Source organism: Canis lupus, chromosome 7 (genome assembly GCF_048164855.1).
Source record: "Canis lupus baileyi chromosome 7, mCanLup2.hap1, whole genome shotgun sequence".
Lineage (NCBI taxonomy): Eukaryota > Metazoa > Chordata > Mammalia > Carnivora > Canidae > Canis > Canis lupus.
In genome coordinates, this window is record NC_132844.1 from 30,155,849 (window position 1) to 30,172,202 (window position 16,354).

Below are 16,354 nucleotides of genomic sequence, written 5' to 3' on the forward strand. Positions count from 1 at the left end.
TCTGCCTCTCTCTCTCTGTGTGACTATCATGAATAAATAAATAAAATATTTAAAAAAAAATTGACATCATATTTGTGTAGGTCTATTTCTGTGTTCTGATTTAATGACGTATGTATCTATGTAAGGGTTGATTACTGTAACTATGTAATAAGTCTTGGAATCAAGCAGATTTGTTCCTCTCATTTTATTCTTTTTTTAAAAAATTATTTTACCTAAACTACATAACTGCCTTTCTACATAAATTTTAGAATAATTTTGCCTGTATTTGCAAATAGTGTCGCTAGGATTTTGCTTAAATATGATGTTAAATTTATATATCAGTTTTGGAGAGAACTGACATATTAAACCATGAACCAATCCATGAACATGGTATATCTCCCCATTTGTTTAAACCTTTTCTTTCATCAGCGTTGTGTAGTTTTTAATATAAATTGTGTACATGTTACTAAATTTATATTTGAGTATTTCAAATTTTGAGCAATTGTAAATTGTATTGTGTTTTTAATTTAGGTACTTGTGTCCTCTATCAGTAGATGGAAATACAATAGACTTTCATGTTTGCTTTTTTTCCTGTGACCTTGTTGGACTCTGTAGGTCTTGTAGTCTTTCTGTAGATTATTTGATGTCATCTACAAAAAGGGAGAGTTTTATTTCTTCATTCCTGACATGTATGCTTTTTATTTCCTCTTCTTGCCTTATTGCATTGACTAGAACTTTAAGCACTATCTTGAATAAAAGAGGACATCTTTACCTTATTGCTGATTTTAGGGCGAAATTATTCAGTATTTCATCATTAAGTATAATATAGCTATAGGCTTTTTTTTTTAAGGATTCTATTTATCACGCTAAGGAAACTTTCCTCTATTTACATTTTGATAAGAATTTTTAATATGAATAGTTTTTGAGTTTTGTCTAATTTTCTACATCAACTGATATGATCATGCAATTTTTCTTCTTTGGCCTGTTAATATGGTAAAATGTAGAGACTGATTTTTGAATATTGACTCAGACTTGAATTCATAGAAAAACCCCACTTGGTCATTGTGTATGATCTTTTTATATATAGCTTAATTCTATTTGCTAATATTTGTTAAGTATTTTTATATGCTTAACATATTCATGAGCAATAATAGTCTTTTTTTTTGTACTGTTTTTATATGGATTTTGGAATCAAGGTAATACTAGTTTCATAAAATGAGTTGGGAAGTGTTCCCTTCTCTTCTATTTTCTGCAAAACATTGTGTAGACTTGGCTTGATTCTTACATATACATTTGGTAAAATTCTCTAGTGGAAACATCTAGGTATGGGAACTTCTCTTTTTGGAGGGGAGTTTAAATTGTGAATTTTGCTTCTTCTGTCAAATATATTTAGATTTAATACAGTTATTGATAAGTTAGAACATAAGTCTGCCATTTTCCTTTTGGTTTCTGTTTGTTCCTTCAGTTTTTCATTTCTGTTTTTATTCTCTATCTTCCTGTGGGTTATTTGAATATTTTTTAGAATTCCATTTTTTATTTATCCATAGTATTTTTTAGTGTATTTCTTTGTGTAACTTTAAAAAAAGACTTGACATATGACTAGATATTCTGTTGTATATGCATAACATAACCATCCACTTATGTTGCCATTTTACCAGTTTGGGTAAAGTATAGAAATCCTATCTCCTATTACATCCTTTTATTCTATCAAATTTATAATATAATTGTCTTAAATGTTTCCTTTACATTCATTTAGAAGTGCAAAATACAATGCAAAAACTTTTGCTTTAGCTATCAAACTAATTTAGAAAATTCACAAGAAGAACAAAATGTATTTTTTAACCCATATTTCTGCTTGTTGTACTGTTGATCCTTCCTGATGTTCCAAGGTTCTTTCTTTCTTATTTCCTTTCCTCTTAGACAACTTTACTTAGCTATACTTTTAGGATAGCTCTGCTGGTAACAAACTCTTTGTTTTCCTTCATCTGAGAATTTCTTGATTTCCCCTTCATTCTTAAAGGATATTTTTTCTGAGAATGGGATTCAGGGTTGATGGTTATTTTCTTGCAGCACTTTTAAAACATTGTGTCACTTTGAGTTTAATTAGGATATATCTTAAAGTGGATTTCTTTGGCTTTATTCTATTTATGGTTTGCTAAACTTCTTGAATCTCTTAGTTTACATCTCTTATCAAGTTTGGGAAGTTAGCAGCCATTATTACTTTAAGTTTGGGTGAATTATATGTTTGAAAAGTATAGATTTTCAGGATCACTTTCTTTCTCTTCCCCTTCCAGGATTCCAATGACACAAATGTTAGTATTTTGTTATAGCCCCATTGGCCCCCAAGTCTCTCCTCCTCTACTTCTCCTCCTCCTCCTTCTTCTAGTGTATTTTCTTTTGGTTGATTGCTCATATTGGCTAATTTCCCTTTCTAATTTCTCTTTCTTTTTTTTTTATAATAAATTTATTTTTTATTGGTGTTCAATTTACCAACATACAGAATAACACCCAGTGCTCATCCCGTCAAGTGCCCCCCCAGTGCCCATCACCCATTCACCCCCCACCACCTCTAGTTCATTTCCCAGAGTTAGGAGTCTTTATGTTCTGTCTCCCTTTCTGGTATTTCCCACACATTTCTTCTCCCTTCCCTTATATTCCCTTTCACTATTATTTATATTCCCCAAATGAATGAGAGAACATATAATGTTTGTCCTTCTCCGATTGACTTACTTCGCTCAGCATAATACCCTCCAGGTCTATCCACGTTGAAGCAAATGGTGGTTATTTGTCATTTTTAGCGGCTGAGTAATATTCCATTGTATACATAAACCACATCTTCTTTATCCATTCATCTTTCGATGGACACCGAGGCTCCTTCCACAGTTTGGCTATTGTGGACATTATGCTATAAACATCGGGGTGCAGGTGTCTCGGCGTTTCATTGCATCTGTATCTTTGGGGTAAATCCCCAACAGTGCAATTGCTGGGTCATAGGGCAGGTCTATTTTTAACTCTTTGAGGAACCTCCACACAGTTTTCCAGAGTGGCTGCATCACTTCACATTCCCACCAACAGCGTAAGAGGGTTCCCTTTTCTCTGCATCCTCTCCAACATTTGTGGTTTCCTGCCTTGTTAATGTTCCCCATTCTCACTGGAAACTAGCCCTTTCAGATACGTCATTTGCAAATATCTTCTCCTATTCTGTAGCTTGTCTGATAGTTTTGTTGACTGTTTCTTTTGCTGTGCAAAAGCTTCTTATCTTGATGAAGTCCCAATAGTTAATTTTTGCTTTTGTTTCTTTTGCCTTCATGGATGTATCTTGCAAGAAGTTACTGTGGCTGAGTTCAAAAAGGGTGTTGCCTGTGTTCTCCTCTAGGATTTTGATGGAATCTTGTCTCACATTAAGATCTTTCATCCATTTTGAGTTTATCTTTGTGTATGATGAAAGAGAGTGGTCTAGTTTCATTCTTCTGCAGGTGGATGTCCAATTTTCCCAGCACCATTTATTGAGGAGACTGTTTTTCTTCCAATGGATAGTGTTTCCTCCTTTATCGAATATTAGTTGACCATAAAGTTGAGGGTCCACTTCTCGGTTTTCTATTCTGTTCCATTGATCTATGTGTCTGTTTTTGTGCCAGTACCACACTGTCTTGATGACCACAGCTTTGTAGTACAACTTGAAATCTGGCATTGTGATGCCCCCAGATATGGTCTTTTCTGATTCCACACAAATCTTAAAATAATTTGTTCTAACTCTCTGAAGAAAGTCCATGGTATTTTGATAGGGATTGCATTAAACGTGTATATTGCCCTGGGTAACATTGACATTTTCACAATATTAATTCTGCCAGTCCATGAGCATGGAATATTTTTCCATCTCTTTGTGTCTTCCTCAATTTCTTTCAGAAGTGTTCTATAGTTTTGAGGGTATAGATCCTTTACCTCTTTGGTTAGGTTTATTCCTAGGTATCTTATGCTTTTGGGTGCAATTGTAAATGGGATTGACTCCTTAATTTCTCTTTCTTCAGTCTCATTGTTAGTGTATAGAAATGCCACTGATTTCTGGGCATTGATTTTGTATCCTGCCACGCTACCAAATTGCTGTATGAGTTCTAACAATCTTGGCATGGAGGCTTTTGGGTTTTCTATGTAGAGTATCATGTCATCAGCGAAGAGGGAGAGTTTGACTTCTTTTTTTGCCAATTTGAATGCCTTTAATGTATTTTTGTTGTCTGATTGCTGAGGCTAGGACTTCCAGTACTATGTTGAATAGCAGTGGTGAGAGTGGACATCCCTGTCTTGTTCCTGATCTTAGGGCATTATGGTCTGAGAATATGCAGGGGACGATCCTAATCTTTTGGTATTGGTTCAGACCCGATTTGTGACCCAGTATGTGGTTTATTCTGGAGAAAGTTCCATGTGAACTTGAGAAGAATGTGTATTCAGTTGATTTTGGATGTAAAGTTCTGTAGATATCTGTGAAATCCATCTGGTCCAGTGTATCATTTAAAGCTCTCGTTTCTTTGGAGATGTTGTGCTTCGAGGACCAGGGGATTCAGGTGTAGTAAAAGGAAGCTATTGCTAGGACAGTTCTGAATGCTATCTCTATCATTTACTTCACGTTTGGTCCTGGCAAAATATATATTTTTTCTGGCTTTTTTTTCTTTAATAAAATTAGAATAGTATCTGCCTTAAAGAATGTTACAAGGATTAAATAAGATAATATGTGTCAAGTGTGTACTATTAGCATTCATCTGCTTTCTGCCTATAGTTTTCTACTGTTGTTAACGAGACCACCCTAGGCATTGGCATGATGGTTGTGCTCTATGCATTGTTATTGTGCCATATTTGATCTTAATGAGATACTGCTCTAATAACTTGTGTTGAAATGCCCAAGTTTGAAGTAGCCAGTGGATATACCACAAAGACTAGGTATTTAGTCTTCAAAACACATGCATGCATATACAACAATACTGATATATGGATCTGAGAGTGTCAAGCAGTGAGTCCTTTCTTAATAGGTTAATAGCCCATATTATTAGTTGTTTGTCATCTTTTAAAAAAATATTTTATTTATTTATTTGAGTGAAAGAGAGAGTTCAATCAGCACAAGCAACGGGGAGAGGCAGAAGAAGCAGACTCCCCACTGAGCAGGGACCCTGATACAGAGCTCAATCACAGGACCCTGAGATAATGACCTGAGCTGAAGGCAGATGCTTAACTGACTGATCCACCCAGACACTCCTGCTTGTTTGTCATCTTAAGAAGCAAAGACTGGAGAACTGTACAGTGGAAATACAGGCCTAAAATATTTTGGTTACTGTTGGGAGGGAGTTCAATCCTGTCATAAATTTTCTCTGGAAATATTCATTGCGCACCTATTTTGGGGTATCACAGAACATAGAAAAATGAGATGCTCTCAGTGTCCTTTTGGAGTTCACAATCTAGTGGAGAGTATGGGCAGGTAGACACTCAAGTGATTATAAATCAAGGCAATATGCAGTTCTGTATGGGCTGGTGTGGCCACTTCATTTCAGTGCTTGGGCTAGCTGAAGGTGCCAGGCATCTGAAAGGCATCCGGGTGCCTTCGGGGAAAATAGGGTAGAAGCAATAAAGACCATGTCTGCCAACTTCACAGTTTTGCCTCTCACTGGTTTTATTACTCACATATGACAGCTGAGCCTCAGGATCTGGATGCAAACTCACTGAGCTATTTTGTAACATGCCAGTACTGCTAACAGTCATCAGTGTCTCTAAGCAAGGCTCAGAAGTACAATGTGATCTTAAAACACAAATATAGGCATATACTGGCTACCTAGTACAGTTCATAGTGTGTATACCTTAAGGCCCTGCTGATCATTCGCTTACAGAACTTGAGGAAATAATTTGTCTTGGAGCTTTGGTTTCATCATTTGCCTCAGGATAATAATATGTATTTTAAAGTTTGTTGTGAAGATTAAGTGAGATACTTTGAGAGAGTGTTCTAATTCATATTAAACTTTCTATGATTATTAATTTCCTTCTTGCTTTTTCAACCACCATCACGTGACTTGCCTTAACTTGGATGAAAGTTCTGCAGTACTCATTGTGGTTAATGGTAATTACAGTCTCCTTCATTCCTTACTATTTATTATTTTGAAATGACAGTGTTGTCTAAGGTAGACCACGATGTTGCCTTGAACCACATGTGGCTGTTGATAAACTTTGATTAATACTTTGGTGTCATTATTTTTTAGAAGTTTAAAAATCCAATGGAGTTATCCCTTAATAAGCAAATAGAGTAAGTTTGCTTTAAAATGTTCCCCCTTTCACTGAAAAGTATACCATTAAGGTATAATTAAATTTTTCTGAAAAAAAATCTTGATTTTGCCTATGCTTTATCCCAACTACTACTAATACTACAGAGTGTTTAAAGTGTTAAATTTTTAATCTTCAAAAGGACAAACAAAGATATTTATTTAGGAGAGAGAGAAGTGGGATTTTCCAGGTTGTCCAAATCTAAGAACTCATTTTTTTTTTTTTTACACAGAAAGTGGCTATTTCATATTCTTTCTTAGAGTGAATAGTTTGGATCCCCTAAAAGAATAATCAGTTTATTTGTTTTTTAAAAATGAAAAAAATTTGTTTCACTGTTCAGGGTATGTCTACTTAAATCTAATGATTCAGATGATGTATTTTTTAAAAAATTTATTTATTTACTTATTTATCCATGATAGACAGACAGACAGAGAGAGAGAGAGAGAGAGAGAGAGGCAGAGACACAGGAGGAGGGAGAAGCAGGCTCCATGCCGGGAGCCCGACATGGGACTGGATCCCCGGTCTCCAGGATCGCACCCTCGGCCAAAGGCAGGTGCTAAACTGCTGAGCCACCCAGGGATCCCCTCAGATGATGTTTTATCTGTGAATTTAGAGTATTTCACTACTTCACAAGGTTTTTCTTTTTCTTTTCAGTGCCTGAAAGGAGATAAGATTTGGTTTCAAATTATTCCACTAAAGATTACTTTTTGTTTTGTAATTTTGGCTCTTGGGTTTTAGGGATTCCTATGCTAAGGTGTGCTAAGATATGAGGTGGCCATTACATTTCTAGATGTAAAAGGTTTATCTAATGTACATAGGGGCATGTTGAGATAAGGTGAGGTTATCACAATATCATTCTTTTGGGCTCTCTTCCCTTGGAAAATACTAACTTCCCTCCCTAAGGGGCAAGCTCTCTGATGCACATTCCTGGGTTAACACAGGAACTGGGAAAAGCACCACTAGACCACTAGACCACTACTAGACCATGTATTAATATGTAGTAGCCAAAAAGTATGTCACAAAATTGAGTTGTGATATTAAGGTAAAAGACTTTGTCATCCCATTGGTAAATGGGGTGAGACTTAGTTTCACCTGGCTAGGCCATAAGAAATTACAGATCTTTGAATTTCTTAAGTCATTTCCTTCTATTTACATTTAAATTGTAGGAATGGCCTGTATCTGCAAAGACCCTCCTCGGTCTCCTGGATAAAAGTAGTCTGTGTTTCTGCTTTCAAAGAATAGCAAGGTTGTAGACTATTGATTTTCCTAAAGACAATTTGGAAGGTAGAATGCTGGGTGCACTAATGATGGTTTACTCTAAAATTTCTATTGCTCTTGTCAAAAAAAAAAAAAAAAAAAAAAAAGCCTCAAATTTAAAATAGAAAAGTCTTTTATAGTAGGTGATTTTAGTTTGAGTCTCTAAATTCAAAGTATGTAAAAAAAAAAAAATTTGAATAATTATTTGGAGGGCTTCATGGGTCAACTGGCCTGTGCTGGTAACCAGTCAATGGAATTTGAAAGGATAGGTCAGGACATTAGGTACTTGAGGTATAAAATTGGAAAACATCTCCCCTCTTTTATAGATCAGAAGTGCTAAACATTGCTTGTTTCTTTCTACTGCAGTTTGGACCTATCCTCTTTCAACAAGTCTGCTGAGCTGCACCCCAGGACCTCTCCGATAAGAAGCTCACATTCCTCAGAGTTTCCTACAGACTTCCTATTGTACTTATCACACTCCTTTTTTTTTCTTTTTTCTTTTTTTTTTTTTTTTTTTTTAATGGAATGAGATTTTTAGCTGTTGGGGAAAATATTAGAAAGCCAAAAGTGACAACATGAGTTTCCAAAATCCTGTGAAGTCTTGTTCTAAATGAGTATACAAGCTAGGGACATCCAAACTATTTCCTAGTTCTATTGCCATTTCTATTCTCTTGATTTTACTGAAATAGAACCATTGATTGAGAGTCTGGCTGGAAACACTTGATACTCCATAAACAGTGTCTTAGTCTGTTTGGGCTATTATAACAAAAAGTCATAAACTGGGTGGCTTATAAACAATAGAAATATATTTCTCATAGTTCTAGAGGCTGAAAAATCTGAGATCAGAGGGATAGCATGGTCAGGCTTTGGTGAGGGCCCAATTCTGGGATGCAGACTGCTAACATTTTGTATTTTCATGTGGTGGAGAGAGGGCTTTCTGGTCTCTTGATATAAAGACACTAATCCCATTCATGAGGACTCTGCTTTTATGACCTAAATTCCTCTCAAATGCCCCACTCCAAATACTATCACTTTGGGGATTAGATTTCAGTGTATTAATTTTGGGGGGATGCAGTCTATAACAAGCAGCTTTCTGCTCCTGGTGCTTTAGCATGTCTGGGGAGTGGGGATGGGATATAGTACCACAATATTGTTCATACATATTTTTATCAAAGGTTTAAGAGAAATATGTTTCAACTATTGAAAACATATTAAACACTATGTGTCTATGTTTATTGAGGGCCTAATATGTGCAAAGCAGATATGATTTCTGCCCTTGGGGAGCTTCCATTTTAGCAGCACTTCACTATAGATAATGAGACAGCAGGCTCTTCAATCCTTCCATGAAGCTTGTAGTGGGAACCATTAGCAGATTAGCAGGACTAAACCGTATTAGATAGAGACAAACTGAATAAGAAAATAGCAGGAGTATAGAGAAAAAATTAATAAAAGAAATGTGTGCTTAGTGAGAAGAGGTAGGGAGAAAAGCATGAGCAATTAATTACACTGGGAGCCACTCAGTGGCCCAGACCACCCAGCTCTGAGATACACATTGCCTATTGTTCCAACAATTTACACCACTTAAAAGGTAAGATTCTGCCCTTCAACAGGTCAGGGAGTTGATACTATCAGTTTTGGCCAGTCATCCCAAGTCAGACTCAATCGAATTGCTGAAAGAAAGCAGCAAGCTTTCTGATGCCAGTCTAGACTATACTTTTCCGCCTTTATGGTTCATTATAAAAACATTTGTGCTGACCTGTAAGCTGATAAGTGCCAACTAGCGTCAACTCACTTGAGAAGAAAGTTATTTATGATTACAATTTGGCGGTAAGTCTTCTTTAGTATTTCTTTTACCCTGAATCAAGAATTGGAATTAGGGCCAAAAATTGTATTTTCTCACTTCTGTGAGAAAGACCTTTAGTAGCTTTACTGGATCACAATAGATCCTGTCCTTAGGACACATCCAAATAGCTGCTGTTTAGCTTTTCTCAATTATACACTGTCCTTGCTGCCTAACTCATCTTCCCACTAACCACATTTCTTGACAAATTTTCCCTTTTCTTTAAAAACTCTCTTCTAGTCTGTCTGGGTTATGTATTGACCTATTTATTTTGTGTGTGGGTGGTTTCTGTGACTCCTCCTAGCTCAGAAATGTAATGACTGAATCTAAATTTTCAGCTCTGAGCATAATGGAAATCCTTAGCACAATGCATGTGCACCTGTTTCACTTCCAAAGCCCATCTGAGTTTGCATATCTGTGGTTGTTTAGCTCAGGAGATTGGATTGTGCTAGTGAGGCCTAGGTTATGGTTTCAATGCATAGGAGCCAGTTAGCACACATGTCCTGCAGGCCAGATTGTACTCTGAACTCAGAAAAGTACTCTGCACATGTATGGCCATGGTCCTGGAGGACCAGATGAAAGAATGAAGGCAAATCTGAATACATCTGTCATCATAAAAACAACTCAGTTGTAAACCTTCTTGATGAGGTGTCTCATCTCGGTAGCAGTAGCAACTTCTTTGCATATGAATGTGAGTGCATAAATATGTGGTGGATGCATCTGCAAGTTCTTAAAGGGAGAACTTGACAGGTTTGGGCTAGTCCCAGAAAGCACACTAGGCAAAATTACCATGGTGCCAGTACACAGGGTGGAGTTTCCATAAGAGTTAGGCCACTGCTGCTGAATTTCCTGCTTCTTTAGCCATGGAAAAAAACAAGCTGCAGTTTTCTTCATAAACCATTGTATAAATGACTCTATGTCCTCAGGGGTGGTCAGACTCAAAATACTGCAGAAGGGACTTCTCTGGACATAAAGAAACATCATGGATTGAGTATATACACCTTGTGGCCAGTTACCACATGGAAAGAAAAGAAACAAGAGGGAACATTCTTGCTCTTTAGAGGGATAGCAGGAAAGACTTCAACATGTGAAAAGTTAACAACAAAAACAGGAGGAAATATACTTACCTTACAAAATTAGACACATATAGCCATGTAGTCTTATCCATGGATAGCTTCACACATGAAGTAATTCTTGAGCAGAGTTTTGAAGATATAACCAATCTAGTATGAAGGATATTCCTACAAAGAGGTTAGACATGAATGAGGCTTACTGAGTAAGTTGCACAGAAGAGCACAAAGTATGAGCTGTGGAAATGCATTTCACCAGTGCCGTTGCCTGTCTCCTCTTAAAAACAGAAATCTGTCCTTCAATTTAATAACCTTTTGTATTTAGCGATGCCCTAATCCCCTCATGAAGCCTGTACATGAATATTCTAGTTCTTTTTCTGGACACAAGGTAGTATTGTATTTCTCTGCCTTCTGTGGCCATATGGCTTGTGTTGGCCAGTAAAATAAGAATGAAGTGTCAAGTGTTGCTTCCAGGATAAGGTACTTAGTTGTCAGTGTGTAGTTCTCTCTTTATCTTGTTGCCACAATTGCTAATGCATGTGTTGAGTGGAGTCTCCTGTGTGGAGCAGAATCTCCTGATGACCCGCATTAAACCTATAGCATAATGAAAAATAAACCTTTGTGTGTGTAGAACCACTTAAATTTGAAAGTGGTTCTAGCAGCAAAATCTAGCCCATCTTGGGTGATTCAGATGCTGTATTTTCTCCATGTCTGGCCTTTCTTGCCTCCTCAACTTCTTACACTCTGATTTCTATGCCTAACATTTGAAACTGTTGTGGAAAGGTAACAGAGGTGCCACATACACTGATAGTTTTAGGCTTTATCTTACTGGACACTTTTGCTGTTTTTATACTGTTAACCACTTTTTCTTAGAACTCTCTTCTCCCTTGGTTTCAATGACATCAGTCTTTTGACTCACCTTTTAGACCACTGATTATGTGTTTTAGGTATAAAACCCAAATAAATCTCATCTACTTCCCTAGTTTTTAATTAATACATTTGTAACTATTAGGCTGATGACTCCAAAATATGTACCTCCTGCTCCACTACATGCCTTACAGCAAAGGCTTGTACATAGGCAGAGGTCATTCAAAAGCAACATGTCCATAATTGAGTTTATATCTTCTCCCAGACCTGATCATTCTTCAAAGTCACAAAATCATTAACTGGGAATCATTTGATTTCTCTCTCTCGCAACAAATCCCCAATACAATTTATGACTAGATTTTTTTCTGTTTGGTTTCTGGGTTTCATCTGTCCATATCTTTCTTTCCATACTCTCCATATATATATATATATATATATATATATATATATATATATATATATATATAATTTTTGGATTGGTCCTTTATAAATCCATTTTCCATGGATCTCTTGGAGAAATCTTTCTAAAATACCAAAATTACCATGTTTAAGTCCTCTTACTTAAAATCTTTGATGTTATCTCATTATACTAGAGTTAAAATCAAATGCTATGAGAGCTTTCAGTGAGTGACCCTTACCTAATAGAAGGGTTTCATGACCCACCACATATGCTTTATACTTTGGCCACATGCTGTTTCTCCTTTACTTCGCTGAACTATATTCTTTCTTTCCTCTGTGCCCTTGTACATCATGTTGTTCCCTGTGTATGGACTTCATTCACCTTGATGTCTTTTTTTGTTGTTGTACTTAAAAAGAAAAAAAAAAAAAGCATGGAGCTTAATGTGGGGTCTGAACTCAAGACCCTGAGATCAAGACCTGAGCTGAGATCAGGAGTAGGATGCTCAACCAACTGGGCCACTCAGGCACCCCATGAGCTTTGCTTTTAACTGAAGAAATTTGGGAACTGTTATAGAAATTTAAGAAGGTGATACTATCCAGATGATACTTGCAGAGAGTAATTAGAATAAAAGGGAATTGGCATCTGAAATTTTTCAGGGATGGTGTGAAGTCTGCTGTTGATAGTAAGAATGGGAGGTAATAAGAAGCTATAGGATTGTGGCTTTTGATTCCCCAGAATTTCATTTTTTTATAATTCTCATTGTAACTGGTGCCTACTATGTTTAATGCTGGTATAAAGTGTCAAAGACAGAAAACTATTAAATACTTTGTAAGTTCAACAGAAGGGAAGACAACCTGTTTCCAGAGGTAAACATGTAAGCTTTTAATTTTAGTAAAGTCTTCCACAGTTTTTTAAACATTAATATTGCCTTAATTTTGACATTATGAAATGATAAAAGATACTTATGTACAATATGTCTCTGGTTTTCTTTCTTATTCTCTTTACTAGAAAGTCTAGCTACTTCTCTTATTCAATTAACTATCTTTGACTATTTTATTTTATTTCTGCTTGTGTGTGTGCACTTGTGTGTCTCATTGGAATGTCCAGAATCCTAGAAATGGAGAGAAGGTGATTGAGTGTGGTTGGCTTTTACCAGAATCATACAAGTGGGTGAGAAATAAACCTCTCGACACTTTTTGGGCTCTCAAATCCTCTGTCCTCCCAATTCTTTCAGGGCTGGAAGCTTGCTTATCTTTAGCAAAAGCTAGGCATAATTTCAAATGTCACATTGCAGAGAAATCACTCTCTCTGTCACCAGAAAAGAGAGAGACAGAGGAAAGATGCCTTTTTATATCTGGAACCTGGCACTGTCAGCCATTTGGAATTTGTCTTCCAGACTGTCTGGCCTTGGCTTGGAGAAGGCAGGGTTGCTGTGTAGCACAAGGAGGTGCAAAAACAAACATGGGCATAAAACCAAATACTTGACTGCAAGAAATGTTCTGAAAGTTATAAAAGTGAAATACTACTTCCAGCTGTCACTTTATGCAAGGATTAAGTAGAGCTCAAGGGGCTGCAGAAATGAAGGAAGAAAGTGAATTATTCATTGTAGTACCTATGCAAGTTGCAGAAGATGCTTGGGTTCTCTACTGATGAATTACTTGTGATCTGTCTATTTGTCTACATACTCACTCATTCACTTGTCTTTATGGGTATATTTGAAGACATGTTTTTGCTGCTTAGGAGGATGGCAGAGCTTCATATTCTTTCCTTCCTATAGCCAAGAGCACTCTGCCCACTGGATACCCTTTCTTTAGCACATGTTGCCCCTTGTAGTGTCTCCCTCTTAGGCTCATGATCTGCACCAAGCATTGTTGTTGAAATGGAGTCTAAGTCCACTGAACACAATTAAATACACATTAAGACTTTGATTGATAGGGTGTGCCTATTTTTTTTAAACATTTGTTTATTTATTTATTCATGAGAGACACACAGAGAGAGGCAGAGACATAGGCAGAGGGAGAAGCAGACTCCCCACAGAGAGTCCTATGTGGGACTCCATCCTAGGACTCCAGGATCATGCCCTGAATGGAAGGCAAATACTCAACCACTGAGCCACCCGGCATCCTGATAAGAGTGTGCTTAGACGGATGCGTTCCTACCATTGTTTTCTAGCCATTGATACCTACAATGCACAGTTCTTCTTCATATTGTTCTAGCAAAGGTATTCCTCACTGGCTTAATATCCATAAACTGATTAGATAACACGTCATCATCCATTTCCATATATGTCCATAGTCAGTGTCAGTGTCGGGAAGGGGGGTGTGTCTTTCAATTAACTCAGTATTTCCTCATTTCAAGGCCAGTTCAGAAGCATGTATCAGAGACATAGAAAGTGATTTAGCTACATTTTACACTATCCTAATCCTATGTCTAACTTTCATTTTTAATATGGCAATTGTTGCCTAAAACTCATATAGATGTTTTATGGGTTTTCAGGGAAATGGGATAGGGAGGACTTACTTTCACATATTGTTTAAGAACTCAAGTTTTTCTCCCTATAATGTGGCTTGCTAAGATGAGACCTTGTCTGAAATCAAATATTTCTCAAACTGATTGCCTCTATTAGACTTTGATTATTCATGACTGCAGGAACTCTTGAAGCACATGCTTAACTTATTCCTGCCCTCAGAGAAACACTTCCACATGTGGATTTGAGAGCCATGCGCTGGGAGGAAAATAGGCTAATCTGAGCATAAACCATGGAGCCCTCCTAATACTGTGTAAACACTGACAGAGGTATTTCTCAAAGTCCAAGCCAGAAGGAAGGCAACATTTTGTGAGGTATGTGAACATTCATTCAAATTCAAAGCCTTCATTCAGCTTGCAAAATTTGTACCGAGCAGCATGTCTCATCCTCTGCCAGCCGGCACCCAGTGTAATATTCTGAAAAATTAAATATTTTTGCTAATGGTGTTGTTCCTTAGCTATTTAAAAATATTTTCTAATAAAAGAAAATGTCAAGCTATGTCAAGAGTAATATTTTATGCTATTCAGCTATTAAAATCTTGAGCTGTACAATGAAACTCTTAAACTCACTATAACTTCCATCATTCTGAGTTAACAGTTGCACTGTATAAGGGCTGAGAGCTACGCTTTGCCCTCAGTTTATAGATAAAACATAGTAGGCATTAATTATATAGGCTCTGCATTTTGTTTTGGATTTTTACCTTGACAGTATTAAGTTTATTTTTAAAATCTTTTCAGGAAGAAAATTTCAAACAGCATTGTGATGTGAGAACACTAAAAGAAGGAGGAGCACAGTTATATTTTCATCAAAGATAAGTACTGTAAATAACTTCACACTCATGAGTCAAAGATGTCCTCTTTGAAGAACTTGCACTTGTGAAAAAATGAAATGTCTATAACATTCACAAGGGAGGATATCCATTTTGAGCAACAGTGAGGGAAATTAAGGCTGATGGATTATGGATAAAATAGTAGCCAGTAAGATTTATTTTGTACTTACTATGTGCCAAGCACTGTGCTAAGTACTCTCCTGACTTGAAGTTATCTCATCTTCCAAAAATTCTTATAAGTGCTTTTTATTTCCATTTTTTATAGCTGCAAGATCTGAGGCACAGATGGATTTAAGTAATCAAGAGTTATGGGCAAAATTTGTGGTGCAAAAGGTACAGGTTTTATTTTGGGAATGCAGCATTCTTGTATCTGAGATTCTCATTGGCTTTATTATAAATCACTTATGAAGAAAGCTTTTTAAATGACTGCTATCCATTTGGTTGGTCTTCCTGTAACACAGAGTTTTGCTGGCTTGCAAATTTTGTTGAGGTACTCTACGGAAAAGTTCTCAAACTTCGTTCCTTGGATCCCTATGGGTGTTCAAACCACTTTTAGGGTGTCTGAAGGTCAAAATGATTTTCATAACAATACTAAGCATTATTTGCATTTCTCACTGTGTTGCATTTACACTGATGGGGAAAAACAATGGTGAATAACACTACTGGTGCCTTACCACAAATCAAGGCAGTGGTTCCAAACTGTACTAGGGGTCATTGTATTCTTCTTCACTAAATAGTCACAATAAACAAACAAACAATTTTTTAAAAAAGCAGCTTCATTTAAATTGTTCTTGCTAAAGCAACATAAATTACTAAATAGTTGTCTTGATCTTTGAGTACACATCTTTTTGATATTCTATGAGAGGTACAGTAAATCACTTCTACTACATATCAAAGTATAGTGGTTATCTCTAGGTAAAGTACTGTGTAATCAATTGGGTTGTGAGTTGAACCAGCCACTTTTCCCATGGAAAGTGCTTTCTATTTTTTATGTGAAAGAATGTCTGACAGACAGACCATGATAGTTCAGAGTTGGGTACACATTTTCTGAAACATGAATAAAGTGTGACTGACACTGCAGAGAAAATAACTGACAATATTTATTGTCAATGATAAAATACAACTTTTAAAACAATACCCAGAATTTTGGAAAACATATCCACTAGCATGAGCTTAAAATCTTCCTAATATTTCAAGACTTTCTAAAGCGACTGTGATCTCACAGATGCATGTGATTTTTTAAAGTTACTATATGATAACTGTTAGGCTTTTTCCAAGAAAAAGAAAA

At 36.5% G+C, this 16,354-nt stretch overlaps 1 long non-coding RNA gene across 6 annotated transcripts in view; it reads left to right on the top strand.

Annotated features, from left to right (window-relative positions):
• Nucleotides 1-15,790, top strand: part of LOC140636267 (uncharacterized) — a 54,621-nt gene extending 38,831 nt beyond the window's left edge. For 5 of the 6 annotated variants that reach the window (XR_012033563.1, XR_012033562.1, XR_012033564.1 and 2 more), the window contains 3 exons: nt 7,900-7,998; nt 14,400-14,551; nt 14,975-15,790. This is a non-coding gene — a long non-coding RNA (uncharacterized lncRNA). Of the gene's footprint in view, nt 1-6,693; nt 6,826-7,899; nt 7,999-14,399; nt 14,552-14,974 lie in introns of those variants that run through there. The other variant, XR_012033561.1, reaches the window with a different exon arrangement.
• Nucleotides 15,791-16,354: the final 564 nt, after the last annotated feature.